The following is a 26,186-nucleotide window of genomic DNA, read 5'->3' as shown; positions in this document are numbered from 1 at the left end:
TCAGTGTGAACAATTACTTTATAATCAATAATTGAAGATCTGAATTTATCACAAGCAAACACAACTACTAGAAATTCTTTTTTAGTAGTAGCATAATTTCTTTGGGCACTGTCTAGAGTTTTTTTGATAGAAAACAGTAAGGGAGTTTCCTTACTGCATAAGTATTAATATTTTTGTAAAGGTTACATGTACAAGACCATGTTACAAGGGGCTGCCCTTACCACTTTGGGTGCAAGGCAAAGCTACAAAAAGAAAGAGAGTATCAGGTGGGGTTTTGAGGGGTCGGGATATTTAGGAAGACGGTGATGAATTGCATTTTTCTATCAGATGCTCTATGAAGTAAGTCACTTATATCTTTGACCAAGCGTGCTCTCCAAGCCTCGAAAGTGGAAACTATTCCTCAGAAATAGTGGTTGTTGCGTTCCTTCCAAAGACTCTAGGCTGCCACAAGAAATATGTCCATAGACATTGGTCGCCCCCAGTTGTTTTTAGCCTCTTGGATGAGATGCAATCTGTGGTTGTGGTCTACCCAGTTAATTCCTAGATATTTCTAGCAAGTTTGGCCGAACGTTCAATTAAAAAATAGGTGTTCCATCGTTTCTTAAATAGGTAGGTTGCAGAGGAGACAATCTAGGGTGTCTTCTATGTTGAAATGTCTTCTTTTGAGCATATTTCCGGTGTTCAGTCTATCCGACAGTAGCAGCCAGCCAAATGTTTTGATCCTCGGGATGCAGGTAGATTTCCAGAGCCAATTAAATGAGACATGCACCTGGATCTCTCTGTGGTAAAAAGTGTGATAATCTTTAGCTGTGTACTCATTTCCCCCCAGATGTATGTCCACTTGTCATGATCATTGTTCGAGAAGTTGGTGCTAGCAACTGTAGATTGCATTTTTATGGCCTCCTCGTGTGCTTGAATAGAGATAGGTAGGTGGAAGGCCTCTCTAAGATCAGAGGAGCTAAGAAATTTTCTGACTGAGGCATCCTTATCATTGGCATAGGAATATGCACGTGGATACTTATCTGAGAGTATGTCGTTTAGCCAGAGATCTTTCCAGTAAAGGGATGTCGTGCCACATCTGATCTCAATATTGGACACCCCTATAAAACTAGAGTTGAGCTGCATTAAATCCTTCCACCAAGCAGAGCCACAAGGGTCAGTGGTGTGAGGAACCGAGGAGTTATAATGTGTGTTCCATATAAGGGTGACCCACGGGATATCCATGTGATTTTACAACTTATGGAGAAATTTCATCAGAAGGGCCTCGTTTTGCAATCACAGATTAATAATACCCAAACCACCAAGATTTTTGGGGCGGCAAACCATGTCCCAAGAAGCAAGCGAGTTGCATTTGTCTCCCGTCTCAGTTTTTTGTTCCACACATAGTGTCTTTTGATTTTATCAAGGTGCTCCAAGATTTTTGGATTGATCTTGATAGTGCACATTGCACAGATGATTAAGGATGTGACTATGGAATTCAGAAGTGATAATTTCCAGGCATAAGACATAGTGGACATTGTGGAAGTAATCTTTCTTTTAGTCTTGCAAAACAATGGCATCAAATCTTGCACTGTTGGCCTGGTGATTCCAAGTGGTACACCTAAGTAAGTGAAGGGCATCCCAGCCACGGTGCTTCCAAATAGGTTTGCCATTTCCTGGCATATGTTAGCTGAGGTATGGATTGGGATAACCGTGGATTTTTGGAAATTGATTTTTAGGCCGATCGACACCGCATAGTCTTCAAGGATATTCTTCATGACACGGGCTTGCATAGGACAGGCGGGCAGGATCATGATCGTGTCATTCGCGTATTGTATCACCGGGTAGTCTGGGTTTCCTTTTGGTGGGATGGGGTGTATTATCAGGTTATGGTTACAAGAATCGTTGATGGCAGCCTGAAGGAGCTGTGCTGCTAAGACGAAAATCAGTGGAGAGAAAGGATCACCTTGTCTGACACCACTACGACAGTGGAATTGTCGGCCTAGAACACCGTTTAGAAGGACCGAGGATTTTCCAAACCAAAAAATGGTGCGAATCCACGCTAACCATTTATCATTGAAGCCCATATGTTTCATGATTTGGAGCATAGCTTCATGTTGAACCATATCAAAAGCGTGGCGAAATCCAGTTTAATTAGAACAATTTCCCGTTTGGAGTTATGACACTGATGTATGAACTCAAAGGCCCATGCAATGCACTCTTGAATGGACCTCCTCTTCAAGAACCTGTATTGATTTTTGTGCACCAAATTAAGAATGACTCACTGTAACCTGTTAGCCAATAGTTTGGTGATTAATTTCAGGCAATAGTTGAGTAGGGTGATCGTTCTGTAATCATTCACAGATTCAGGCAAGTTGGTTTTTGGGATGAGCGTGATTTATCCATAGTTGAGACTTTCCAAACTGATTCTTCCCTCACAGAATTCCTGACATAAATTGTAAAAGTCTTGTTTGATTATTGGCCAACAAGCTTTGAGAAAGGAGCCATTGAAGTCGTCAGGTCCAGGTGCACAATCGGCATGCATGTCCTTAATTACTACATCAATCTCTTTCTCAGTAAAAGGTAGTGTGAGCTCATCAAGTTGAGTGCTAGGTTGTATTAGAGAAGACAAATCAAACCTCGTGTTGGGAGTTGCGGAGCTGCCCATTCTCTGTTTGAAAGAGTTAAAAATGATAGATTCTTTGCCCGCATGGTCATCAATCATGGAACCATCATGAGCTTTAAGTGTGGCAATGCAGTTTTTGTGGTAACGCTCTGTGGCTATCGATTTGACAAACTTACTATTTTCGTCTCCAAATTTGATCCAATGAGTGGTACACCTCCTTTTTCAGTATTGTTTCTGATACTGAAGAAGGCATATGAGGTGAGCTTTGGGAATTTTCCGGTAGTTTTTCTCAGGGGTAGTGAGCAGCCACACTTCTTCAAGAGTGTCCATTCTGGAGATGGCATTGTTGGTGTTCTGAATGGCAATTGAGAGTCGAGAGATGTTTTTGCTCTAGTCGGTTAGGGCTTTCCTGACCATTTTATGTTTTTGGCATAGAAGTTAAGCAGCATTGCGATCTTTCTGGTATCTGATGGGTCGGTTCCAAGTTTCTCTAATGACATCCATGAAACCAGGATGAGCCAGCCAGTAGGATTCAAATCTAAATAACTTGCATTTGGGGATGTTTGTTTGAATGATAACATTGCATGGTGTATGATCCGAGGTAGGTCTTCCAAGGGGTTTCACCAAAGTATTGGGGAATTGTGCAGTCCAATTGAGTGAGGTAAAAAAACAAATCTAATTGTTCCACGGTGGATCTTGTTGCATGTTACTCCACATAAAATGTCTTCGTTTAATGGGTATCTCGATAAGCTATTGCTCACAGATAAGGTCATTGAAAGTGAGCATATCTATTGCGTCACCTCTAGGCTTGTTGCGGTTATCTAGGGAACATATATAATTAAAGTCCCCCATGAGAAGCCAGTCTTGGTTATTTGGGATGTCAAGATCAAGAAGCCAGTCACTATCTAGAGTTTTGCCAGCATAGTGTATAACATTTAATTTCTTATCAACTCTTTGTCCTAGAACAGCACCAACAACATAATCACTAGCATCACACATAATTTCAAAAGGTAGGTTCCAATCAGGTGGTTGAACAATAGGTGCCGAATTTAAGGCTTTGTTGAGTGTTTCAAATGCTTCTACACAATCATCATCAAAAACAAATGCAACATCTTTTTGCAAGAGATTACTAAGAGACCTAGAAATTTTAGAGAAGTCTTTAATAAACCTCCTATAGAAACCAACATGACCAAGGAAACTTCTTATACCTTTAATATCTTTAGGACATGGCATTTTATCAATTGCATCAACTTTAGCTTTATCCACCTCAATGCCTCGCTTAGAAATTTTATGTCCCAAGAAAATACCTTCATTCACCATAAAGTGGCACTTCTCCCAATTCAAGACAAGATTAGTTTGCTCACATCTCTGCAAAACTCGAACAAGATTGCTTAAGCAGTCGTCAAAAGAAGTTTCGTAAATGAAAAAATTATCCATGAAAACCTCAACAATCTTTTCACAAAAGTCAGAGAATATAGCAGCCATACATCTCTAAAAGGTAGCAGGTGCATTACATAAACCAAAAGGCACACGTTTATAAGCATAAGTTCCAAAAGGACAAGTAAAAGTGGTTTTCTCTTGGTTAGATTGTGATATAGGTATTTGAGAGAAACCAGAATATCCATCAAGAAAGCAAAAGTCTGTATGCTTAGATAATGTTTCTAACATTTGTTCAATAAAACGTAAGGGTTAATGATATTTTCTAGTAGGTTTATTTAGTTTTCTAAAATCAATTACCATCCTATACCCACTCACAATTCTTTATGGAATAAGTTCATTTTTATCATTAGGAACAATGGTAATACCTCCTTTCTTAGGGACACAATGAACATGACTTACCCATCTACTATCAGCTATGGGATTGATTATACCTACTTCAAGGAGCTTTAATATTTCAGTTCTTACCACTTCCTTCATCTTAGGATTTAATCTTCGTTGATGATCAACAAGTGGTTTAGCATCAGCCTCCATATTAATTTTACGCTGATATAGAGTGGGACTAACACCCTTAAGATCATCAAGAGTATATCCAATAGTAGCACGGTGCTTCCTCGGAATTTTTAATAATCTCTTTTCATCAAGCACTGAAAGGTTAGCACTAATAATAATAGGATATATATTCTTTTCATCAAGATAAGCCTATTTGAATGTATCAGGCAATTCTTTCAATTCAAACATAGTATCACCTTTAGGTGGAGGAGGACCTCCAAGAGTTTCAACGGGCAAATTATGTCTAAGAATAGGTGGTTTATCAAAGAACATCTTATCTATTTCATTTCTTTCATTCAAGTGCAGATCATTTTCATGGTCTAGCAAATATTGTTCTAACGGATCAGTAGGAGGTACACCAATAGAAGCAAGACCAATAATTTCATCTTTACTAGAAAATTCTTTGTCATGAGGTTGTCTATGAAACTTAGAGAAATTAAACTCATGAGATATATCACCAAAGCTAGGACTAATAGTTTCTTTAGCACAACCAATCTTAGCATTATCAGTATTCAAGAAAGGTCAACAAAAAATTGTGGGACAAAAATCATCTTGTGGAGAACCAAGAACTAGAAAATCAGTAGGGTATTTTCTTTTTCCACACAAGACACCAACATCTCTAACAATCCCAAGTGGTGTACTATTGTCTCTGTTTGCAAGCATAATAGTAACATGAATGTCTTCTATTTAAGCAGGAGCAATATCATTCATAATTTATTGATATAAGGTAAATGAGATAGCACTCGCATTAGCACCCAAGTCACATAAGCCATGATAAGAATGATCTCCTATCTTAACTGAGTCAACAGGCATGCCAACAACAGGCATATTCTTATCTTTAGTATCAGGTTTGGCAATTCTAGTAGCTTCGTCACAGAAATAAATAACATGCCCATTTATATTATCAACCAAGAGATCATTAACCATAGAAATATTAGGTTATACTTTAATTTGTTCAGAGGGTCTAGGTGCTCTAATATTACTTATGTTCACCACGGTTGAAACCTTAGCATGTTCCTTTATCCTAACAGGGAAAGGTGGTTTCTCAATATAAGTAGTAGGAACAATTGAATCAACATTGTAAATGATAGTTTTTCTTTAAGTATAACAAGTTCCTCAATCTTTTCTTTAGCAAGGGGTGGTATTTAAACCACTTCTCCTTAGGGAGATCAACATGAGTAGCAAATGATTCTCAAAATGAAGCTACTATCTCAGAGTCAAGTCCATATTTAGTGCTAAACTTATGAAAAGCTTCAGTATCCATAAAAGTTTAACATAATCGAACTCAAGTATTATATCTGACTCATTACCTTTGTCGAGTTCCCAATATTTAGAGTTTCATTTAGTTCTTTCAGGAAGGTCCCATATGAATTCAATAGTCTTCTTCATAAAGTATCTAGTAGAAGAAGAATCGAGTATGGTTTGATCATCATGAGAAAGTTGAGCATAAAAATTTTGTAAGATAATTTCCTTTGGGAGCCATGATGGGGGCTTGCTTACATCATGTACTTAAGCCTCCCCCAAGCTTGACTGATGCTTTCTCCTTCACGACGCCAAAAATTATATATATAATATATAATTCCGATCATGATGATGTAGATGCATAAGATAAAACTTTTGATGTAATTCCAATTTCAACCGATTCCAATCCCCTGTTCCGATATCATCACATAGACTATACCATGTCAATGCCTTTACCTTCAAAGATAAAGGGAAGACCTTCTTCTTAACTTCATTTCCGGGTAAACCGACAAGCTTAAATAATCGACAAACTTCATCCACATAGATTAGGTGCATATCAGGATGTAATGTTCCATCTCCTCCATAAGGATTAGCTAGCATTTTCTCTATCATACAGGAAAGAATCTCATAATAAAGAGGAGAATATCTTTGTGCTTCCGGTCGAGGTGAAGATACCCTAACAAACCCCTCAAAGGATTGTTTTCCGTACTAACAAGTGACAGTAAATTTCAGCATGTAATATAAATGTTTCCTTGCCAAATTCCACTTACCAGAAGTGCTTCACTCCCTGGCAACGGTTCCAGAAAAGAGCCTTGATGACCCACAAGTACAGGGGATCAATCATAGTCCTTTAAATAAGTAAGAGTGTCAAACCCAATGAGGAGCAGAAGGAAATGACAAGCGGTTTTCAGCAAGGTATTTTCTGCAGGCACTGAAATTGTTGGTAACAGATAGTTTAATAGCAATGTAATTTGTAACGAGTGATAACCCACAAGTGTAGGGGATCGCAACAGCTTTGAGGGTAGAGTATTCAACCCAAATTTATTAATTCGACACAAGGGGAGACAAAGAATATTCTCAAGTATTAGCAGCTGAGTTGTCAATTCAACCACACCTGGAAACTTAGTATCTACAGCAAAGTGTTTCGTAGCAAAGTAATATGATAGTGATGGTAACGGTAACAAAAGAGTAATTAAAGCAAAGTAATGTTTTTGGTATTTTGTAGCGATTGTAACAATAGCAACGAGAAAGTAAATAAGCGTAAACCAGTATATGGAAAACTCGTAGGCATTGGATCAATGATGGATAATTATGCCGGATGCGGTTCATCATGTAACAATCATAACATAGGGTGACACAGAACTAGCTCCAATTTGTGAATGTAATGTAGGCATGTATTCCGAATATAGTCATATGTGCTTATGGAAAAGAACTTGCATGACATCTTTTGTCCTACCCTCCCGTGGCAGCGGGGTCCTAATGGAAACTAAGGGATATTAAGGCCTCCTTTTAATAGAGAACTAGAACAAAGCATTAGCACATAGTGAATACATGAACTCCTCAAACTACGGTCATCACTGGTAAGTATCCCGATTATTGTCACTTCGGGGTTAACGGATCATAACAAATAATAGGTGACTATAGACTTGCAAGATAGGATCTAGAACTCTCATATATTGATGAAAACATAATAGGTTCAGATCTGAAATCATGGCAATCGGGCCCTAGTGACAAGCATTAAGCATAGCAAAGTCATAGCAACATCAATCTCAGAACATAGTGGATACTAGGGATCAAACCCTAACAAAACTAACTCGATTACATGATAAATCTCATCCAACCCATCACCATCCAGCAAGCCTACGATGGAATTACTCACGCACGGCGGTGAGCATCATGAAATTGGTGATGGAGGATGGTTGATGATGACGACGGCGACGAATCCCCCTCTCCGGAGCCCCGAATGGACTCCAGATCAGCCCTCCCGAGAGGTTTTAGGGCTTGGCGGCGGCTCCGTATCGTAAAATGCGATGATTTCTTCTCCTCGGTTTTTTTCTCCCCGAAAGCACTTATATAGAGTTGGAGTTGGAGTCGGGAGGTCTCCAGGGGGCCCACGAGGTAGGGGACGCGCCCCCACCCTCGTGGCAAGGGTGTGGGCCCCCTGGTCTTCATCTTTGGCGAGGATTTTTTATTATTTATTGTACGATATTCCGTGGAGTTTCAGATCATTCCGAGAACTTTTGTTTTCTGCACATAAAACAACATCATGGCAATTCTGTTGAAAACAGCGTCAATCCGGGTTAGTTCCATTCAAATCATACAAGTTAGAGTCCAAAATAAAGGGGAAAAGTGTTTGGAAAAGTAGATACGACAGAGACGTATCAACTCCGCCAAGCTTAAACCCTTGGTTGTCCTCAAGCAATTCAGTTGACAAACAGAAAGAAATAAAGAAAAACTTTTACAAACTCTGTTTGCTCTTGTTGTTGTAAATATGTCAAGCTAGCATTCAAGTTTTCAACAAAGATTATAACTAACCACATTTTCAATAATTCTCAGGTCTCATGTTTACTCATATCAATAGCATAATAAACTAGCGTGCCATAATAATAAAACTCGGATGACAACACTTTCTCAAAACAATCATAATATGATATAACAAGATGGTATCTCGCTAGCCCTTTCTGAGACCGCAACACATAAATGCAGAGCACCTTTAAAGATCAAGGACTGACTAGACATTGTAATTCATGGTAAAAGAGATCCAATCATAGTCACACCCAATATAAATTAAATAGAGGTGAATAGATAGGCCCTTCGCAGAGGGAAGCAGGGATTTGTAGAGGTGCCAGAGCTTGGTTTTGAAATAGAGGTGAATAATATTTTGAGCGGTATACTTTCATCATCAACATAACAACCAAGAGATGGCGATATCTTCCATGCTACACACATTATAGGCAGTTTCCAAACAGAATGGTAAAGTTTATACTCCCCCTCTACCAACAAACATCAATCCATGGCTTGCTCGAAACAATGAGTGCCTCCAACATACATCAGGTCCCAGGGGGAGTTTTGTTTGCAATTATTTTGATTTAGTTTGCATAAAGCATGGGACTGGGCATCCCGGTGACCAGCCATTTATCTCGTGAGTGAGGAGCGGAGTCTACTTCTCTTGAGAATAATCCGCCTAACATGGAAGAGACAGACAGACCTAGTTTATACATGAGCTATTCGAGCATACAAAACAGGATAATTATTTGAAGGTTTAGAGTTTGGCACATACAAATTTACTTGGAACGGCAGGTAGATACCGCATATAGGAAGGTATAGTGGACTCATCTGGAATAACTTTGGGGTTTTAAGGGATTGGATGCACAAGCAGTATTCCCGCTTAGTACAGGTGAAGGCTAGCAAAAGACTGGGAAGCGACCAGCTAGAGAGGGACAACAGTCATGTACATGCATTAAAATTAATAAACATTGGATGCAAGCATGAGTAGGATATAATCCACCATGAACATAAATATCGTGAAGGCTATGTTGATTTGTTTCAACTACATGTGTGAACATGTGCCAAGTCAAGTCACTTAGATCATTCAGAGGAGGATACCACCCTATCATAATACATCATAACCATTTTAATAGCATGTTGGCACGCAAGGTAAACCATTATAACTCATAGCTAATCAAGCATGGCACAAGCAACTATGATCTCTAATTGTCACTGCAAACATGCTTATTCATAACAAGTTGAATCAAGAACGATGAACTCATCATATTTACAAAAACAAAAGAGGTCGAGTTCGTACCAGCTTTTCTCATCTTAGTCAGTCCATCATATATCATCATAATTGCCTTTCACTTGCACGACCGAACGATGTGAATAATAATAAGAGTGCACGTGCATTGGACTAAGCTGGAATCTGCGAGCATTCAATAAACAGGAGAAGACAAGGCAATATGGGCTCTTGGTTAAATCAACAATAAAGCATATAATGCCACTTCAACAATTTAATCATGGTCTTCTCCTATCGAACCCCAAAGAAAAGAAAAGAAATAAAACTATTTACACGGGAAAGCTCCCAACAAGCAAAAGAAGAACATGAAATATTTTTGGGTTTTCTTTCTAATTACTACTAAAAGCATGGAAAGTAAACCAATTAAAAGTTACAACTAATTTTTTGTTTTTTCTTAAGGTTTATTAAACACACAAGAAGAAAGCATAAAAAAGGAAAATAAACTAGCATGGATGATACAATGAAAAAGTATGAACACCGACATCTAGCAATGAGTGTGTGAACATAAATGTAATGTCGGTGAGAAATACGTACTCCCCCAAGCTTAGGCTTTTGGCCTAAGTTGGTCTATGGCCACGGCTGGCCTGGCTGATATCCATAATAATAGTTGGGGTCGTACTACGATGAGGAAGAAGAAGGCTCCGATTTCCACTGGCTGGCAATCATCTCCGGATCCCACTGATAGTTAGACTGTCATGAAGGATCAAATTGTGGTTCCGCTTCTGGCTCCTCGGCTGGTGCGGGGTTCCGGAAGGCGTGGATAGCCGTCAACGGAACAAGGTACTTGCCTACAGTCAAATCAAACAAAGAAGGAGCAGGAAAGGTAATAGTCTCAGGATGATGTTTATTAAAGAACAATTGATATTTAAGCTCTCATGCCCTATTCTTAACAATAAAATCATGTGCCACCATACTTTTATAATCTAAATAAACACGAGGCAACACTTTTTCTTCCTTCTCAGCATACCTAATAGGTATGTTAAAATGTGTAGCTAGGCGTGTAGCATTGATGCCTCCAAAGATGGGACCCTTAGTACGGTTCATACTTAACCGTCTAGCAATAATGCCGCCCATACTAAAAGTGTTATCACTGTATAAACCTTGGATCAAAATAATTATATCAGGGATACTAAGATTTCCACAGTTTCCGCGTCCAATTAAGAAACGACTAGCAAATAATGCAAAGTAACGTAAAACAGGAAAATGTATGCTAGTGATTCGTGCATCGAAAACCTTCCTAGTTTCCCCTACAGTGATAGTATTAATAAATACCTCCACATCATCATGATGTGGTTCTTCTGTCTTGCCCCCAAAAGGGACTAAACAAATCCGATAGAAATCATAAAGTGACATCTCCTTATGCTCATCATATAAATGAAACTCCACCGTAGGTGGTGAGTTCCTAGAATGAAAATGAAAGTTTTGCACAAATGTATTTGTGAGTAAGAGATACTGATTGCATTGGTCGTGGAGGAAAGCGGTGAGGCCTGCATTATGAGCCAATTCATGAAAATCTTCATAAATCCCAGCTGCTCTCAAGAAATCCTCGGAAGGCCATTCACACGCCCGAACCTCCGTTGTGCGCGGCAAATTATACTTAGGCTTCAGTGCCTTTTCCTTCGAGCTTCGGCTCGATGAGCCCCTCAATAATCTCCTCATCATTTTCTGAAAAATTCTGAAATTTTTAGTAACTTCAAAATAAAAGTAAACCAAACTCAATAATATTGATAGCAACTACTCCTACAAGGGCCTAGGGCCTATATCATGCATCAAAACTACTTTTGACCATATAAATTTGACATGCAAGCTCAAGAAGAGGGTCACCTAAGCAGCAAAAATTTGCAATGAATAAAGCACTAAAACAAAAACTAATTGGACCGATAGAGGAGTCACATACCAAGGAACAATCTCCCCAAGCAGTTTTGTGAGAGGTGCTTTGAGCAAGGAGATCGAAAATGGCAGCAAAGCGATCTTGGACTCGGGTTTGAGCTGGTTTTTCGTGTTTGGGGGAGGAAGATGAAGTGTGTGGCTAAAATAATAAGTGGAGGAGGGCCACCATGGGCCCACGAGGCAGGGGGTCGCGCCCTAGGGGGGTGGGCACGCCCTCCACCCTCGTGGCAAGGTGGTTGGCCCCCCTAGTGTGTTCTTTGTTCCATGAATCCTCAAATATTCTAGAAAAATCATATTTAATTTTTAGGGCATTTGGAGAACTTTTATTTTCGAGGTATTTTTATATTGCACGGATAATCAGATAACAGACAGAAAATTATTTATTTTTACTTTATTTCAACTAAATAACATAAAGTATACAGAGGGTACAGAAGGTTGTGCTTCTAGTTTCATCCATCTCATGTTCATCAAAAGGAATCCACTAACAAGGTTTATCAAGTCTTGTTAACAAACTCATTCCGATTATCATGAAACCGGAGAATTTCGAATAACACTAGGTTACCTCAACGGGGATATGCACATCCCCAATAATAAGTATATCATATTTCTTCTTGACAGTAGGAAGAGGAAATTCAAAACCTCCAAATATAATCGATGGAATTTTTTCCGATAGAATTGATACAGTGAACTTGAGGTCGGAAAGTGTACCGTATGCTCATTACCATTAACATGAAAAGTGACATTGCCTTTAGTGCAATCAATAACAGCCCCTGCAGTATTAAGAAAAGGTCTTCCAATAATAATAGACATACTATCGTCCTCGGGAATATCAAGAATAACAAAGTCCATTAAAATAGTAACGTCTGCAACTACAACAGGCACATCCTCACAAATAACGACAGGTATAGCAGTTGATTTATCAGCCATTTGCAAAGATATTTCGGTAGGTGTCAACTTATTCAAATCAAGTCTACAATATAAAGAGAGAGGCATAACACTAACACCGGCTCCAAGATCACATAAAGCAGCTTTAACATAGTTTCTTTTAATGGAGCATGGTATAGTAGGTACTCCTGGATCTCCAAGTTTCTTAGGTATTCCACCCTTAAAAGTATAATTAGCAAGCATGGTGGGAATTTAAGCTTCTGGTAATTTTCTTTTATTTGTAATAATATCTTTCATGTACTTAGCATAAGGATTGGTTTTAAGCATATCAGTTAATCGCATACGCAAAAAGATAGGTCTAATCATTTCAGCAAAGCGCTCAAAATCCTCATCATCCTTTTTCTTGGATGGTTTGGGAGGAAAAGGCATGGGTTTCTGAACCTAAGGTTCTCTTTCTTTACCATGTTTCCTAGCAACAAAGTCTTTCTTATCATAACGTTGATTCTTTGATTGTGGGTTATCAAGATCAACAACAGGTTCAATTTCTAGATCATTATCATTACTAGGTTGAGCATTATTATGAACATCATCATTAACATTTTCAATAGGTTCATGTTCATTACCAGATTGAGTTTCAGCATTAGAAATAGAAATATCATTTGGATTATCAGGTGGTTCAGCAATAGGTTCACTAGAAGTTTGCACAGTTCTATCATTTTTCTTTTTCTTCTTTTTAGAAGAACTAGGTGCATCAATATTATTTCTCTGAGAATCTTGCTCAATTCTCTTAGGGGGGCCTTCAGGATACAAAGGTTCCTGAGTCATTCTACCAGTTCTAGTAGCCACTTTAACAGCATAATCATTTTTCTTACTATTCATCTCATTGAGCAATTCCGTTTGAGCTTTAAGTACTTGTTCTACTTGAGTGGTAACCATAGAAAATGTTTGCTAATAAGTTTAAGTTGACCTTTGACATTAGCCATATAATCACCCAAGTATTTAATCATATCAGCATCTTGTTTTAATTGTCTACCAAAATAAGCATTGAAGTCTTCTTGCTTAAACATAAAATTATCAAACTCATCCAAGCATTGACTAGCAATTTTAGTAGGAGGGATTTCAGCTTTATCATATCTATAGAGAGACTGTACCTTTACTACCTGTGTCGGGTTATCGGGGTGTGGAGGTTCTTCAATAAATAAAGGATCAAGATCATATGTTTCTTCAATAGGCGGTAAATTAAGACCATGTATTTCTTCAATAGGAGGTAAATTCTTAACATCTTCAGCTTTAATACCTTTTTCTTTCATAGATTTCTTGGCCTCTTGCATATCTTCGGGACTGAGAAATAGAATACCTCTCTTCTTCGAAGTTGGTTCAGGAATAGGATCATTAATTGGAGCAAGAGCTGGCTCAGGAGCTGGCTCAGGAGGTGCCCAATTATTTCATTTGTCAACATATTATTCAATAAGATTTCAGCTTCATCTGGTGTTCTTTCCCTGAAAAGAGAACCAGCACAACTATCCAGGTAATCTCTGGAAGCATCGGTTAGTCCATTATAAAAGATATCAAGTATTTCATTTTTCTTAAGAGGATGATCAGGCAAAGCATTAAGTAACTTGAGAAGCCTCCCCCAAGCTTGTGGGAGACTCTCTTCTTTAATTTGCACAAAGTTGTATATTTCCTTTAAAGCAGCTTGTTTCTTATGAGCAGGGAAATATTTAGCAGAGAAGTAGTAAATCATATCCTGGGGACTATGCACACAACCAGGATCAAGAGAATTAAAGCATATCTTAGCATCACCCTTTAATGAGAATGGAAATATTTTAAGGATATAAAAGTAGCGAGATCTCTCATCATTAGTGAACAAGGTGGCTATATCATTTAATTTAGTAAGATGTGCCACAACAGTTTCAGATTCATAACCATGAAAAGGATCAGATTCAACCAAAGTAATTATATCAGGATCAACAGAGAATTCATAATCGTTATCAGCAACACAGATAGGTGAAGTAGCAAAAGCAGGGTCAGGTCTCATCCTAGCATTTAGAGATTGCTTATTCCATTTTGCTAATAACCTTTTGAGTTCATATCTATCTTTGCAAGCTAAAATAGCTAAAGAAGCTTCGTGATCAAATAAATAACCCTCAGGAATAACAAGTGATTCTTCATCATCACTTTCATCTTCATAATCAGATTCAATATTTTTAATCTCTCTAGCCCTAGCAAGTCATTCCTCGAGAAAATCACCAAAGTGGCATAGTAGTATCAGGCATAGAGGTAGTTTCATCATAAGTATCATGTATAGCAGAAGTAGCATCATCAATAACATGCGACATATCAGAACGAATAGCAGAAGCAGGTTTAGGTGTCGCAAGATTACTCATAACAGAAGGTGAATCAAGTGCAGAGCTAGATGGCAGTTCCTTACCTCCCCTCGTAGTTGAGGGATAAATTGTTGTCTTAGCGTCTTTCAAATTCTTCATAGTGTCCAGCAGATATAAATCCCAAGTGACTCAAAGAATAGAGCTATGCTCCCAGGCAACGGCGCCAGAAATTAGTCTTGATAACCCACAAGTATAGGGGATCGCAACAGCTTTCGAGGGTAGAGTATTCAACCCAAATTTATTGATTCGACACAACCGGAGCCAGAGAATATTCTCAAGTATTAGCAGCTGAGTTGTCAATTCAACCACACCTGGAAACTTAGTATCTGTAGCTAAGTGTTTAGTAGAAAAGTAATATGATAGTGATGGTAACGGTAACAAAAGAGTAATTAAGCAAAGTAATGTTTTTGGTATTTTGTAGCGATTGTAACAATAGCAAAGGGAAAGTAAATAAGCATAAACCAGTATATGGAAAGCTCGTAGGCATTGGATCAATGATGGATAATTATGCCGGATGCGGTTCATCATGTAACAATCATAACATAGGGTGACACAGAACTAGCTCCAATTCGTCAATGTAATGTAGGCAAAAGAACTTGCATGACATCTTTTGTCCTACCCTCCCATGGCAGCGGGGTCCTAATGGAAACTAAGGGATATTAAGGCCTCCTTTTAATAGAGAACCGGAACAAAGCATTAGCACATAGTGAATACATGAACTCCTCAAACTACGGTCATCACCGGTAAGTATCCTGATTATTGTCGCTTCGGGGTTAACGGATCATAACACATAATAGGTGACTATAGACTTGCAATATAGGATCTAGAACTCTCATATATTGATGAAAACATAATAGGTTCAGATCTGAAATCATGGCACTCGGGCCCTAGTGACAAGCATTAAGCATAGCAAAGTCATAGCAACATCAATCTCAGAACATAGTGGATACTAGGGATCAAACCCTAACAAAACTAACTTGATTACATGATAAATCTCATCCAACCCATCACCGTCCAGCAAGCCTACGATGGAATTACTCACGCACAGCGGTGAGCATCATGAAATTGGTCATGGAGGATGGTTGATGATGACGACGGCGATGAATCCCCCTCTCCGGAGCCCCGAACGGACTCCAGATCAGCCCTCTCGAGAGGTTTTAGGGCTTGGCGGCGGCTCCGTATCGTAAAACGCGATGATTTCTTCTCCTTGATTTTTTTCTCCCCGAAAGCAGTTATATAGAGTTGGAGTTGGAGTCAGGAGGTCTCCGGGGGGCCACGAGGTAGGGGGCGCGCCCTAGGGGGTGGGGCGCCCCCACCCTCGTGGCAAGGGTGTGGGCCCCCTGGTCTTCATCTTTGGCGAGGATTTTTTATTATTTATTGTAAGATATTCCGTGGAGTTTCAGGTCATTCTGAGAACTTTTGTTTTCTGCACATAAAACAACATCATGGCAATTCTGCTGAAAACAGCGTCAGTCTGGGTTAGTTCCATTCAAATCATACAGGTTAGAGTCCAAAACAAGGGCAAAAGTGTTTGGAAAAGTAGATATGACGGAGACGTATCAACGAGCAAGTAATAGTAATGGTAACAAAAGTGCGGCAAGTTAGCCCAATCCTTTTTGTAGCAAAGGACCAGCCTGAACGGTCTCTTATAATAAGCTAAGTGTTCTTGAGGACACACGAGAACTTCATCTAGTCACGTCCATCTTGTTTACTTCATTCATGTCCATCATGTTTGTTTCATTCACATCCATCCTATTTGTTCCATTCACATTCTTACCTTAACAAGCCTTCCACTTATGATTAACCCCTCTTGCAAGCATCTGCAACTACAAAAGAAGAATTAAGATAAATCTAACACTACTTCAGGATGCTGCTAATGCGACACTACGACCAGAGACCCTTTGATGAAACTGTGCGCGATGCATTAACCGCAAATGATGATGTAAAATAACCGTTAAAAATATGTAAAAAGTTTGCGATGAAGGATACATCAAACACGGTTTAGATTTTTATTTGCGTGTGCGATGCGAGGCATACGGTTCAGTTCAATTAACTGTTTGCGAGGAGGCAGAACAAAAGAAACGAGCAGCCTAATGAAGGCGAGTGCGATATACGGCATATAGTTCACTCAGATGAACTGTTTGTGATGAGGCGGAACAGCATAAATGGGCAGCCAGATGAAGGTGGGTGCGATATACAGCATGCAGTTCACTCGGATGAACTGTTTGCGTTGTGCCAAGAGAACAGAAATGGTTCAACTTAACAAGATCTATCTGATACGCGGCAAACAATTCTGTAATCGGAAACGTGTGGGAAGACCGATAACAACATAGACGATTCCTGTTAACAAGTTGTGTGTGTTGTGAGCAAACGATTGCTGGTATATAATTTTAGTGATTGATGAAATCATCACCGATGGGTTCCATTGTTTAGTCCGTGTGCGATGTGATTTGCTCTGTTTACAGAACATCAACATATACACTTAAAAAGATAGCATTGCAAAACCAAATTAAGCATACAATTACACAAGTGACTACACACATAACATTTCCACACACCAAAGTATGCAATTACATGCATACTAAACTAGGAGAAATGAGGATCTAATCATCTACTTATTGTTGCGATGACGCTTGCCATTGCTGTGCTTCCGGCTGGATCCCTGGCTGTTTTGGGGAAGGAGGAAATTCCTCATGTCAACGATCCGCCTGTACATGTCATAGCTCGTGTACGCCTTCTTGGCCGCGTACACGACATGAGCTTTATCGATTTTCTCCATCCAGACCGAGTGCCAGGCATGCTTGTCCTTGTTGCAGGAATTCTTCATGTCTCTATAGTAGGGGTCGATGATGGCCTCGGCTAGGTGAACCAGTAAGTTCTTCTCATGCTCCTTGCTGCCCCAAATCTTGTATTGGCCCTAGATGTCGAAAAGATTCTGCTAGGCGATGCCCGAATTCTTGAGCACCTTTACATCTTTGTGATGTCCACTATAGCGAACATGTAGAGGGGGACTGTTGACAACCTGGCAAAACGCTCGCAAGGCCTTGTGGCCAGGCAGTAGTGGTAGACGAGGATGTGGTTCCGCATGCACATCTGGGCGATGACGACCTTGGGACGAGACCCGGCACGAGCGCGGGTGTACTCGAGGTCGAACCCGACCACCTTGTACTTCTCCACGGCAAGCAACAACTCCATGATGTGGATGGAGTGCTCCACCCAAACCAGGTTGTTGGTGTACACCACCGAGAGCTCTGTGAACCTTCTGTGGGTGTCCACCACGGCATGCATGGTGAACTGCTGCTCATCGTCGGTAGTCGCTTGGAGCACCATTGGAGCCGCACATGATATCCTCTAAGAATTTGTCGGGGTGGGTGTGCTTCTTGTAATGGTGGGGCGTTGATCGAAAGATTGAAGAGACACAAGGGTTAAATGGCCACTGTAATAAATGGGGGCCGTCCGGCATGTAATCGTCACGTCTTGTCACGACGTTCATAGCGGAGGATTCCAGTGCACGCTTGACAACACCGCACCGCACACGATTCGTTTGACCACACGCGGGCTTCAAGAGGCACCAAATGTATCATCGTGAGCCTGTTCCCGTGCTACCGCGCAGTTTACCGCGCAAGCTTCCCGCCCGGCTAGTTTGGCCACACGTGGCTAGAAGAGGGACAAATCATGGGCGTTTATTAGCAAAAAGCTTTGTAAAAATGAAGTGTGTGGACTGACTTCGGTCATAAGTTTACCCATGGGTGATGAGGTCAAAGTTACACAGAAGGGTGATGATGGACACTTGAGTGCAATAATTAATTATGCGCTCTATATGGCATACGGTTTAAGAAACCAACTGTGTGCAATAATGTCGAAGATCGCAGTCGAGTTAGCTATACAAATCGTGTGCTATGAGATCGACAAGGTAAATAGATTCAAGAATGGTTAATAAAATCTAAGTCCATTGCATATTAAGGGTGCTACCAATATACGAGTCTCATATGATGCCATTTCAACGATTGTACCACAAAAGCTTGAAATGTTACAAGGTTCAAATTCCAGAGTTATATGGTTCAAATTCGAAGATTACAAGGTTCAAACTGATATTAGAGATGAAATTCAGCTCATCAGCTGCAAATGCTCGTGCTAATCCGGTGAACATGGATATCATAGAGGTTCAAACTAATATTACCACTTCTAAGAGCATCTCTAGCAGACCCCACAAAATCCTGACCCGCATAAGCCGTTCACAGTTCGACGAGGATCTCGTTTGCGGGTCAAAAACATGCACGGCAGAACAGAAACCGTATATGAAACTGCATAATTTGAAAAAAAAAGTTTCACGGGAGAAATTGCAACCATAGTAGTTCATCACAAGATACATGATCATTCATAGTTCATCATCACATACTACCTTCTACTACTACTACTACTACTACTACTACTACTATTACTACTACAGGGAGGGGGGTCTGGCGGCGGCATGGCCGAGGTCGATATACCAAAATGGGCGAGCTCACGACCGAGGACAACATGGTGCGGAGCTCAGACCTCGTTGGAGCTGACGAGATCGATGAACTTCGACCTCTGCTCCTCGCGAATGCGCCACCACTCGTCGTCCTTCTCCTTCACGGCAAGGTTGGCCGCGACCGCCTGCTGGAGGATGAGGTCGTCGACCTCGTCGTCATGGCGCCGGCGCTCCGCCTCCTCGCGCAAGCTCCGCTCGGCAATGGCAGCCGCGACCGCGTCAAAATCGGCCATGAAATCTGTGGGCCTGACGACCCCTCGGTGCTCGATCTCCTCTAGCTCCCGCTTGACGACGACGACCTCGATCTCCTCTGGCTCCTCTGACCACTCCCTCTTCACGGGGAGAAGCCTCATGCCGGAAGAGGAAGACCTCGTGGCGTGGGAAGATCTCGCAGCGGAGGACGAGCCCGTGGTCGAGGAGGGCGTACACCCATGCCGACGGTCATATTCCTCCGTCTCGCAAATGAGGAAGCTAGTGGCGGTTCGAGGCCCTTGTTCATCCACTTCCTTGCCCTGCGCTTCCTTGGGCCATCCGAGTGGACACGCCGCTCGCGCTCGGGGTCGCCGCCCCCGCCGGAGCTGCTCTCGGAGCCGCGACTGGAGCTCCACATGCGGCCCCACATGGTGGCTGGAGGCGGAATGGGCTCACCTACGGCGAGAAATGTGAGGAGGTGAGTGGGGAACTATGACGGGACACGGCGGTGGGGGGATAGGGTTTCGACCCGCAAATGCACCGCGAACCCGTAGATATACTCACTACTGCAGGATGCTGCTAACGCGACACTATGATCGGAGACCCTTTGAGGAAACTGTCTGCGATGCATTAATCACAAACGGGAATGTAAAAAGCTCGTCAAAAAAGGTGCGAAACGTTTGCGATGGCGGAGCCATCAAACTTGATTCAGATTTTAGTTGCGTGTGCGATTCAGGGTACACGATTAACCTGTTCGAACTGTTCGTGATGATGCAAAACAACAGAAACGGGCAGCCATATCAATGTGTGTGCGATATACGGCATACAGTTCGCTCCGATGAACTGTTTGCTATTAGGGAGTGATACGTCTCCAACGTATCTATAATTTTGATTGTTCCATGCTATTATATTATCCATCTAGGATGTTTTATATGCATTTATATGATATTTTATATGATTTTTGGACTAACCTATTAACCTAGAGCCCAGTGCCAGTTTCTGTTTTTTCCTTCTTTTTGAGTTTTATAGAAAAGAAATACCAAACGGAGTCCAATTGATGTGCCAATTTTTGATGATCTTTTATGGACAAAAAGAAGCCCCCAGAGTAAAAGAGTTGGGCCAGAAGAGTCCCGGGCCGTCCACAAGGGTGGGGGGCGCACCCTACCCCCCGGGGCGCACCGCCCTAGCTCGTGGACGACTCGGGGACCCCCCTCACTTGTTCCCGATGCCAAAAATTCCTATAAATACGAAAACCTCCAGAAAATAACCTAGATCGGGAGTTCCACCGCCGAAATCCTCTCTAGCCAGCAAAAACCAATCTAGACCCGTTCTGGCACCCTGCCGAAGGGGGGAATCCCTCTCCGATGGCCATCTTCATCATCCTGGCGCTCTCCATGATGAGGAGGTAGTATTTCACCCTCGGGGCTGAGGGTATGTACCTGTAGCTATGTGTTTGATCTCTCTCTCTCTCTCATGTTCTTGATTCGGAACAATCTTGATGTATCGCGAGCTTTGCTATTATAGTTGGATCTTATGATGTTTCTTCCCCTCTACTCTCTTGCAATGGATTGAGTTTTCCCTTTGAAGTTATCTTATTGGATTGAGTCTTTAAGGATTTGAGAACACTTGATGTATGTCTTGCATGTGCTTATCTATGGTGACAATGGGATATTCACGTGATCCATTTGGTGTATGTTTCGGCGATCAACTTGCGAGTTCCATGACCTCGTGAACTTATGCATAGGGGTTGGCACATGTTTTCGTCTTGGCTCTCCGGTAGAAACTTTGGTGCACTCTTTGAAGTTCTTTGTGTTGGTTGAATAGATGAATCTGATATTATGTGATGCATATCGTATAATCATACCCACGGATACTTGAGGTGGCTTTGGAGTATCTAGGTGACATTAGGGTTTTGGTTGATTTGTGTCTTAAGGTGTTATTCTAGTACAAACTCTAGGATAGATCGAACGGAAGGAATAGATTCGTGTTATTTTACTACGGACTCTTGAATAGATCGATCAGAAAGAAGAACTTTGAGGTGCTTTCATATCCTACAATAATCTCTTCGTTTGTTCTCCGCTATTAGTGACTTTAGAGTGACTCTTTGTTGCATGTTGAGGGATAGTTATATGATCCAATTATGTTATTATCGTTGAGAGAACTTGCACTAGTGAAAGTATGAACCCTAGGCCTTATTTCAACGCATTGCAATACCGTTTTCGCTCACTTTTATCATTTGTTACCTTGCTGTTTTTATATTTTAAGATTACAAAAACCTATATCTACCATCCATATTGCACTTGTATCACCATCTCTCCGTTGAACTAGTGCATCTATACAATTTAGCATTCTATTGGGTGTGTTGGGAATGCAAGAGACTCTTTGCCATTTGGTTGCAGGGTTGTTTGAGAGAGTACATCTTCATCCTACGCCTCCCACGGATTGATAAACCTTAGGTCATTCACCTGAGAGAAATTTGCTACTGTCCTACAAACCTCTGCACTTGGAGGCCCAACAACGTCTATAAGAAGAAGGTTGTGTAGTAGACATCAAGCTCTTTTCTGGCATCGTTGCCAGGGAGGTTAGCGCTTGAAGATATATCTTTAGATCTTGCAATCGAATCTTTTAGTTTCTTGTTTTATCACTAGTTTAGTCTATAAAATAAAACTACAAAAAATGGAATTAAGGTTGCCGCATATGCTTCATCTTTTTAATGTCTTTTGTGAAAATAAGGATTCCGATAATTGTGCCAAAGTGTTAGAAGAAGAATGTATTAAAATGTTTGGCACTAAATATTTGAATGATGAGCATGATTGCAATGTTGTTAGTGTGCATTCCTTGAATATCCATGATTCTAATGATATGCAAAGCCACAAGCTTGGGGAAGCTATGTTTGATGAAGATGATATATTTTGTCTCCCAAGTTTTGATGAGCAAATTTATTATGATGATAGCATGCCTCCTATTTATGATGATTATATTGATGAAAGTGGGTTTGGAAGAGTGTCAGATTTAGGAAGTGATGATCCCACTATTTTGGAGGATGTTGAATCTTATTTTGATAATTATAAAAGTGGATTTGGAGATGTCATAACTTTATTTAGTAATGATTCCACTATTTCGGAAGAGGTTCCAATTGATTATGAGAACGAAGTTGCTATCTATGATGATTATTGTGATGACATGTATACTATAAAGAACAATCATAACCATGAAACTTGTCATCTTGATTTTAATTTTCAATTGGATTATGCCTCACATGATAGTTATTTTGTTGAGTTTGCTCCCACTACTATTCATGAGAAGAAATTTGCTTATGTGGAGAGTAATAAAGATTCTATGCTTGTAGATCATGAAAAGAATGCTCTATGTGATGGTTATATTGTTGAATTCTTTCATGATGATACTGAAAATTATTATGAGGGAGGAATATATGCTCGTAGGGTTTGCAATAATATCAAGTTTCCTCTCTATGTGCTTAAAATCTTGAAGTTATGCTTGTTTTGCTTTCCAATGCTAGTTGATTCTTGTTCCCACAAGTTGTTTTCTCACAAAATCCCTATGCATAGGAAGTGGGTTAGACATAAATGTTCTTGTCATATGCTTCATGATGCTCCCGTTATGTTTCAATTCTTATCTTTTATGTGAGCATCATTGAATTATCATGTCTAGCTAGGGGCGTTAAACGATAGCGCTTGTTGGGAGGCAACCCAACTTCATTTTTGTTCCTTGCTTTTTGTTCCTGTTTAGTAATAAATAAATCATCTATGCTCTATTATGATTGTGTTTTTTATGTTTTGATTAGTGTTTGTGCCAAGTAAAGCTTTTAGGATATTCTTGGGTGATTGTTTTTTGATCTTGCTGATAAAAACAGAAAGTACGCGCTCACGAGAATAATTTTAATTTTTTACCAGAGAGGGATAAAATACCAATTCCAACTGAAGTAGATCAATATCCAAATTATTTAGGTCTTCCTAATTTATCAGAATTTTTGGAGTTACAGAAGTATTTGAAACCTCCGGATTGCTATAGACTATTCTGTTTTTGACAGATTCTGTTTTCGTTGTGTTGTTTGCTTATTTTGATGAATCTATGAGTAGTATCGGAGGTATGAACCATAGAGAAGTCGGAATACAATAGATATTACACAAATATGAATTTATAATGAGTTCATAACAGTACCTAAGTGGTGTTTTATTTTCTTATACTAACGGAGCTTACGAGTTTTCTGTTAAGTTTTGTGTTGTGAAGTTTTCAAGATTTGGGTAAAGATTCGATGGACTATGGAACAAAGGAGTGGCAAGAGCCTAAGCTTGGGGATGCCCAAGGCACCCCAAGGTAATATTTAACGACAACCAAGAGCCTAAGATTGGGGATGCCCTGGATGGTATCCCCCTCTTTCGTCTTCGTTCATCGGTAACTTTACTTGGAGCTATATTTTTATTCACCACATGACATGTGTTTTGCTTGGAGCGTCATTTTATTTTATTTTATTTTGCTTGCTGTTTGAATAATATCCCAAGATCCGAAATTCTTAAATGTTAGAGAGTCTTTACATAGCTACATAATTATTCAACTACTCATTGATCTTCACTTATATCTTTCGGAGTAGTTAGTCGTTTGCTCTAGTGCTTCACTTATATCTTATTACAGCACGGTGGTGGTTTTTTTATAGAAATTATTGATATCTCATGCTTCACTTATATTATTTTGAGAGTATCTAAACAGCATGGTAATTTGCTTTGGTTATGAAATTAGTCCTAATATGATGGGCATCCAAGATGGGTATAATAAAAACTTTCATATAAAGTGCATTGAATACTATGTGAAGTTTGATTCCTTATGATTGTTTTGAGATATGAAGATGGTGATATTAGAGTCATGCTAGTAGAGTAGTTGTGAATTTGAGAGATACTTGTGTTAAAGTTTGTGATTCCCGTAGCATGCATGTATGGTGAACCGTTATGTGATGAAGTCGGAGCATGATTTATTTATTGATTTTCTTCCTTATGAGTGGCGGTCGGGGACGACCGATGGTCTTTTGCTACCAATCTACCCCCCTAGGAGCATGTGCGTAGTACTTCTTTTCGATAACTAATAGATTTTTGCAATAAGTATGTGAGTTCTTTATGACTAATGTTGAGTCCATGGATTATACACACTCTCGCCCTTCCACCATTGCTAGCCTCTCTTATGTCGCGCAACTGTCGCCGGTACCATAACACGCACCATTACCTTCCTCAAAACAGCCACCATACCTACCTATTATGGCATTTCCATAGCCATTCCGAGATATACTGCCATGCAACTTTCCACCGTTCCGTTTATTATGACATGCTCCATCATTGTCAAAATGCTTTGCATGATCATGTAATTGACATTGTATTTGTGGCAAAGCCACCCTTCATAATTATTTCAAACATGTCACTCTTGATTCATTGCATATCCTGGTACACCGCCGGAGGCATTTACATAGAGTCATATTTTGTTCTAAGTTTTGAGTTGTAATTCTTGAGTTGTAAGTAAATAAAAGTGTGATGATCATCATTATTAGAGCATTGTCCCATGTGAGGAAAGGATGATGGACACCATGATTCCCCCACAAGTCGGGATGAGACTCCCGACGAAAAAAGAGGCCATAAAAAAGAGAAGGCCCCAAAAAAATGAGAGAAAAGAGAGAGGGGGCACTGCTACTATCCTTTTACCACACTTGTGCTTCAAAGTAGCACCACGATCTTCATGATAGAGAGTCTCCTATGTTGTCACTTTCATATACTAGTGGGAATTTTTCATTATAGAACTTGGCTTGTATATTCCAATGACGGGCTTCCTCAAAGTGTCCTACGTCTTCGTGAGCAAGCAAGTTGGATACACACCCACTTAGTTTCCTTTTGAGCTTTCATACACTTATAGCTCTAGTGCATCCGTTGCATGGCAATTCCTACTCACTCACATTGATATCTATTGATGGGCATCTCCATAGCCCGTTGATGTGAGACTATCTTCTCCTTTTTGTCTTCTCCACAACCACCATTCTATTCCACCTATAGTGCTATGTCCATGGCTCACGCTCATGTATTGCGTGAAGATTAAAAAGTTTGAGAACATCAAAAGTATGAAACAATTGCTTGGCTTGTCATCGGGTTTGTGCATGATTTAAATATTTTGTGTGATGAAGATAGAGCATAGCCAGACTATAGGATTTTGTAGGATAGCTTCCTTTGGCCATGTTATTTTGAGAAGACATGATTGCTTTGTTAGTATGCTTGAAGTATTATTATTTTTATGTCAATATTAAACTTTTGTCTTGAATCTTATGGATCTGAATATTCATGCCACAATAAAGAAAATTACATTGATAATTATGTTAGGTAGCATTCCACATCAAAAATTCTGTTTTTATCATTTACCTACTCGAGGACGAGCAGGAATTAAGCTTGGGGATGCTTGATACGTCTCCAGCGTATCTGTAATTTTTGGTTGTTCCATGCTATTATATTATCCATCTAGGATGTTTTATACGCATTTATATGCTATTTTATATGATTTTTCGGACTAACCTATTTGTTGGAAATATGCCCTAGAGGCAATAATAAAAGTATTATTATTATATTTCTTTGTTCATGATAATTGTCTTCATTCATGCTATAACTGTATTATCCGGAAATCGTAATACACGTGTGAATA

At 40.0% G+C, this 26,186-nt stretch overlaps 1 non-coding gene and 1 pseudogene across 1 annotated transcript; both read left to right on the top strand.

The window, feature by feature from the left end:
* The first annotated feature begins 6,070 nt into the window (after window positions 1-6,070).
* LOC125533274 (small nucleolar RNA R71) lies at window positions 6,071-6,177 on the top strand. Its single transcript, XR_007294204.2, has one exon. It is a non-coding gene; the product is annotated as a small nucleolar RNA R71 (small nucleolar RNA).
* A 13,175-nt stretch (window positions 6,178-19,352) lies between these two features.
* LOC147990868 (uncharacterized) lies at window positions 19,353-20,053 on the top strand (annotated as a pseudogene).
* The last annotated feature ends 6,133 nt before the right edge of the window (window positions 20,054-26,186 follow it).

The sequence above is a fragment of the Triticum urartu genome, chromosome 1A, assembly GCF_056163025.1.
Source record: "Triticum urartu cultivar PI428250 chromosome 1A, HENAU_Tu73, whole genome shotgun sequence".
NCBI lineage: Eukaryota > Viridiplantae > Streptophyta > Magnoliopsida > Poales > Poaceae > Triticum > Triticum urartu.
Note: the sequence above shows the minus strand (reverse complement) of the source record. Positions and strands in the feature narration are given on the sequence as shown.